The sequence below is a fragment of the Marmota monax genome, unplaced genomic scaffold (assembly GCF_021218885.2).
Source record: "Marmota monax isolate L192 unplaced genomic scaffold, Marmota_monax_Labrador192_F-V1.1 WCK01_AAM20220418_F8-fsc00003, whole genome shotgun sequence".
NCBI classification, from domain to species: Eukaryota; Metazoa; Chordata; class Mammalia; order Rodentia; family Sciuridae; genus Marmota; species Marmota monax.
The window spans coordinates 12,860,395-12,867,212 of NW_026694084.1; positions in this window are offsets into that span (position 1 = coordinate 12,860,395).

Here is a 6,818-nt window from a genome sequence, read left to right on the forward strand (position 1 = left end):
AGGGTACCTAGTTTTGCACCATATCTTAGCTATTGTGAATTGAGCTACTATAAACATTGATGTGGCTTGCATCACTGTAGTATACCGATTTTAAGTCTTTTAAGTGTATAAATGGGTCATATGGTGGTTCCATTCCAAGTTTTCTGAGGAATCTCCATACTGCTTCCATAGCGGTTGAACCAATTTGCAGTTCCACCAACAACGTATGAGTGTACTTTTCCCCTTGCATCTTCGCCAACCTTCATTGTTGCTTGTTTTTTTGTTTTTTGTTTTTTGTTTTTTGATAATTGCCATTCTGACTGGAGTGAGATGGAATCTCTGTGTGGTTTTAATTTGCATTTCTCTAACTGCTAGAAAAGTTGAACATTTTTCCATATTTGTTGACCAATCCAATCATATTTCTTCTTCTGTGAAGTGACTGTTCCATTCCTTTGCCCATTTATTGATTGGGTTATTTTTTTTTTTTTGGCATTAAGTTTGTGGGGTTCTTTGTATATCCTGTAGATTAATGCTCTATCTGAGGTGCAGGTGGCAATGGGATTTTCTCCCATTCTTTAGGCTTCCTCTTCACATTCTTGATTATTGCCTTTGCTGTGAAGAAGGTTTTTTAGTTTGATACCATTTCATTTATTGATGCTTGATTTTACTTTTTGTGCTTTGGAGTCATGTTAAGGAAGTTGGTTTCTAAGCTGACATGATAGAGAATTGGACCTACTTTTTCTTATATTAGGCACATGGTCTCTGGTCTAATGCCTAAGTCTTTGATTCACTTTGAGTTGAGTTTTGTGCAAGGTGAGAGATATGAGTTCAATTTCATTCTGCTACATATGGATTTCCAGTATTACCTCACCATTTGTTGAAGAGGTTATCTTTTCTCCAATGTATGTTTATGGTACCTTTGTCTAGTATCAAAAAAAAACTGTATTTGTGTGTGTTTGTCTCTGTGTCTTCCATTATGTCCCATTGGTCTTCATGTCTATTTTGGTATCAATACCATGCTCTTTTTGTCATTATGGCTCTTTAGTATAATTTAAGGTCTGGAATTGTAATGCCTCCTGCTTGGCTTTTCTTGCTCAGGATTTTGTTGGCTGTTCTGGGCCTCTTATTTTTTCAAATAAATTTCGTAACTGCTTTTTCTATTTCTATGAAGAATGTCATTGGAATTTTAATAGAAATTGCATTAAATAAGTGTAGTGCCTTTGGTAGCATGGCCATTTTGACAATATTAATTCTGCCTATCCAAGGGCATGGGAGATCTTTCCATCATCTAAGGTCTTCTTCAATTTCTTTATTTGTATAGTTTTCATTGTAGAGGTCTTTAATCTCTTTTCTTAGATTTGTTACGAAGTATTTTAATTTTTATGAGGCTATTGTGAATGAGATAGTTTTCCTAATTTATCTTTTAGTCAATTCATCATTGGTATATAGGAACACAATTGATTTATGCATGTTCATTTTATATCATGCTACTTTGCTGAATTTGCTGAATTTTCCTAAAAGTTTACTGGTGGAGATTTTTGGGTCTTCTAAATATAGAATCATGTCATTTCCAAATATGTATAGTTTAAGCTCTTATTCATATCTCTTTAATTTCTTTCTTTCACATAATTGCTCTGGCTAGAGTTTCAAGGACTGTGTTGAATAGAAGAGGGAATCCCTTTCTTGTTCCAGTTTTAGAGGGAATGCTTTCAATTTTTCTGCATTTACATGATACTGACCTTGGGTTTAACATCAATAGCTTTTACAATGTTGAGGTACGGTTCTTACTATTCTAGTTTTTCTGCTATTTTGAAAATGAATGCATGCTGTATTTTATCAAATGATTTTTCTGCATCTACCTAGATAATCATGTGATTCTTGTCTTTAAGCCTATTAATTGATGAATTACATTTATTGATTTCCATATGTTGAACCAACCTTGCATCCCTGGTATGAACTCCACTTGATCATATGTTTTTGTATGTAATTTGTCAGTATTTTATTAAGAATTTAGCAACTATGTTAATCAGGGATATTGGTCTGAAGTTTTCTTTCCTTGATATGTCTTTGGCAATATTATTGATAGATGTGAAATTTTTCTTTTAGGAAAATTATTGGTTTATAATTCTACAAGTAGTATATGAAATGATGTATATGCCTATTTTCCTACTAATTTTGAATTAAATAAAAAACTTCTGTCAATTTAATAAATGGACAGTATCTTTTTTTGACATTTGTATTTCTGAATATTCTTTATATTACATGGAAAATTATAAAGCCGAAGGAGTGCATCATCATTCAAAATACTGGTACATATAATTCTGTTAAAATTTGGTGTTCAGCCTTCTGAACCCTTTCCAATGTGTATATGCATATGATTTTCTTAAAATAAGTGAGACTATATAGTACATGCTATTTTCACTTAACAATATGTTTCATAAATAATTTCTAATGAAAAAATGATATTCTATTGTGTACACTTAACAATTTCCCAATTGTTGAAAATTTATCTCTTATCTTTTAGCCATTATATAATAATGCTGTGATGAACATTCTTATATAGAATGTTTTACATTTGCCCAATTATTTCTTTTATATGCTTCTCCAAAACTGAAATTGCTAGGTAAGAGAATGAATTGTCTGAGATTGTCTCTTATAAATACTGATTCCTGCCTTTATCAGCAGTATATATAAATATGCATTCCCTCACACTCAAGCCAATACTAAATATAACATTTTAAATCTATACCAACACTATAGGTAAAGAATATTTCACATTATGTATTTTAGATTCAGTGAGATTATTCTTTAATATTTACAGACTATTATTCTTTTATTTATTTATTTATTTATTTTTTTCAGACTATTATTCTTTACTTGTAAGTTGCCTTCTCATGTCCTTCCTCCATTTTCTATTTGACAGTTCATCTTTCTTTTGAAGAATTCTTTATGTATTACAGGATAATTAGGACATTTTTCTACTACATGATTCTTGCTCAACTTTTAATTTTGATTATGGTGATTTTGTTGAGCTTAATTTTAAAATATTAATGTAGAAAATATATCAGTCTTTTCAGATATGCTTTATTCTACAGAATTTTTTCTGACCCTAAAATTACTAAAATACTAAAAATAATTTTCCCATGGTGATTTCTTTTAATCTAGAAGCCAGTCATTAATTCATTAGGATTTTTTAAAAAAATCCCAATAACTGCCATAACTCCTCTGCCTCCTCCATCAATTTAAGGTATTACTTTTCTAGTAGATGGATTACTATCATATATATCTTTTCTGTCAATAGTGTTTAAAAATAAACTTAATAGAAGATAGAACATGTCCATCTGATTCTCAGTCTTCCATATAGGTTTTGGAATATTTTTTCCCCTTCCAATTATAAATTCTTTTAAGATTTTCAGAGGCCTTTAATGAAACTTACAGATATAGTGAAAATTTCAGCTCTGCAATACTGAGCTTCTCGTTTAAAAAAATAGTTCTCTATTTAGTCAAGGGGTCTCATAAAATTCTCACATATTTTATAGCTGTATTATGCATATTTATTGTTAAGTTTAAGCTTACATTTTTATGTATATGGTGATGTGAATGAGAGATACACACATACATACATATGCATATTTAACTTTGTATTGAAAAATTAAACGTGTTTAAATGTGAAAGCACATACTAATAAAGTAAAATATATATATATATATATATATATATATATATATATATATATATAAAATATTTATAAAGCATACATTTATTTAACTACTAACAAGGGTCAAGAAATAATATTTTCAATGGTCTAAAAATTCATTTATATGCCTCCATTCTTCCTTCCAGAGACAATCAGTTACTTGATTTTTGTGATATCATCTCCTTACCTTTATTCATATTCTATTATCTATGTATATATTTTTAAATAATATATTCTTCGCTTGATGTTAAACTAAAATAAATGGTTATTATATTATCTATCCAAAATTAATGCAGTTGTTATCTTCATAACTGATAGTCTTTTAGCTGATAGTCGTTTCAATATTTTAGTTGATTTCCTTTCCTTATTAAAAAATAATCTGCATAGTTATTTTTAAATTTTTATTTATATTTCCTTTTCCAATACGTATAACTTTCATTTGAACCTATAGGTTCCTCTCTAATTCATTGACTAATGACTTTGGTTATGCCTATGACAAATCATGATAAATAGCAAGGGGAAGAATTTAGTTTCATTCCTGGCATTAATGGCCATATATATAGTGTTTCATCAATATAAAAACACTTGTGTTGAGACATGCAAGTTTATCAGGTAAAACAGTATGGGAATATTCTTAACACATATGCTTTAGAATGAATGCAAAATGTTTTGTGACACTCTGGTGACACTCAAGGCAATCATTTGGTTTTATTGTTTTGAGTGTTGAGCGAAATGTATAGATAAATTTAGATAGAATATTTATTTTATACTATTGATATTGCCATATGGAAGCAAGATATTCCCTTAATATTCTTCTGTAAAATTATATAGCTTTCTTTATGCTTCTTACTATGCATTTCTTAAGATTACTTGTAGTTCTGTGTTTTTTGTATGACTTGTGAATGGGATCTTTTAAAATTATAAATTTGTGTTTCATCAGTTTGTTATCTAATTAACTCCCAGAATGAGCTCCCTTATGAGATCTAAAATATTTTTCTATTTATTTTCTGAAGTTTCCAGTAAATAACCATAACATCTATAAAAAAATTTTATTTTTAATGTATTTGAATTCTTATAATTTTGGGACTTTGGCTTTTGGTCAAGATGAAATAACAATGAGCAGATTTATACACTTTAAACAATTAAAACTGTACGGATATATTTTTAAAATCTTTAGAGGGAAAAGGATGACATGGAACTTTAGTTCCAAGAAGAAGTGAAATAAAGCAAGTCCTGTAATTGTACTGGCTTGCTCTCTGAACACAGTCCCTGGAGGCAGTGCAGGGAGGGAGTAACCATTCATAGCCTGTCAGTTAAGGAGAGGTATGTCAGAGTTCAGGCTGGTCAGCAAACTACTGTTTGTTGAACACTATAGAGGAGGGACATAGAAAGAGGAGCTGTGGACAACTGCAGACAGGTCTTCCTTAAGTCTTTGCCTAAGTACTGATTTGCACCTACACTTTTCCTGTGCTACAGGAAATCACCCAAGCTGGAGGAAAAACCACTAAACAGCGATAGTCATTTCTAGAAGTCATAAAAGCTGGGAATGTTATGTTTCCACATAGAGAAAGCCAGAACAAGAACATAAAAATATTTGGGCTAAGAACTGGTGCCGCAGTCTGGCTGGGCACACAATCACAAGCCACCACACAGCTTGTAGATTCAAACAGCAACTCTTTATTCCCGAACTCACACCAGCCGTCTCTGCCCAAATCCACCTCCACTGGGCTTCTATCTCCAAAATATACTGTCTGAATCCCGTGAGAACTCAAGGGGAACTCAGGCAGCAGGATACGCCCTATTCCCAGCAGGAATAATCTTAAACCTTAAACCTGGAACCTAAACCGGGAACGCCCTAATCCGCCTTGGTCCTTGAGCAAGGTCACCTACATTCAATGTCACTGCAACATGGGGTACGCTGGCAAGGAAATTGTCATACCTACTTGGCTAATGGCTCCCAGCAAACTGGCTCCTACACCACAGGAGGGTTCTAGAAAGGTATTGATATTTTAATGGGAGTCATTTAGACTTGGAGTAAGACTCCAGTAGACCTACCCTAAATATCTTTAAAACTATTTTTGGAAATACCAACTAATTAAATTTAGCTGCATGTTAAAATAAAACAATGCTATTTAAGGGAACTCAGTGAAATCCAGGATTTGACAATATCAAATTCACAGTACCAAAAATATAATAGATTATTACCAAGAATGAAGAGAAGTAGAAATATCAATCAACAAAAATAGAATAAGAAATAACATATTGAAACCAGAAGAAAACTCATTATGATAGTTATTACCAGTTTGTCATATGTTCAAGTACGTAGAGGCAGCCAGCATGATGAGGACAAAATGGGCCATATTCAAAGGCACAAAAAGATTAGAGATGAAGAATACATAATCTGAAATAAAAATTACACTATGGTGGAATTAGCAACATATTAGATGTTGCAAAGTCTTCTTATCCAGTCATCCATTGATGGGCACTTATGTGATTTTATATCTTAGCTATTGTGAATAATGCTTCAGTAACCATAAGCATGCAGAGATCCCTTTCAAATACTGATTTAATTTCCTTTGGTGTTTGGGAGCAGGTTGAGAATATGTTGGTTGAAGTATACAAGATTTCAATAGAGAGGACTTAACTGGAACTTAATACTGGATGCTGAAAACAGATTGGGGTCTCAGGAGATCAAATATAATAAAATAAGGACGAAATCCCCAGTGCCACAGCCACAGGAGTGGCTGGAGTCACAAACCAGAACATTCCCTACACAAAAACAGTAAAGTAATAAAGGAATTAAAGGACCCCCTCATTTTGGAAAGACTGAGGCATGTCGGGGTATGGAGAGTTTATAAATCAAAGTCACTGCCTGACTACACATTCAGGGACTCTGAAAAATACCCTTATACAGGAAAGAAGCTGCACCTCTCTTGGTGAAACTGTGTGGGGGACAGTGGAAGGAACTATTTTGCCACTGTGGCATGGGCTGGCAGCTGGGGGAGCCAATTTCTGCCAGACCCAAGTCTGCCTGGAAAAACAAGCCTGGCAAACCCATGCTGCTGTGACAGAGAGTGTGCATAAGTGACCAGGAGAAAATCGAGCATGGAGAGAGATTTAAAAGGGGGAATACTGGTCGTGG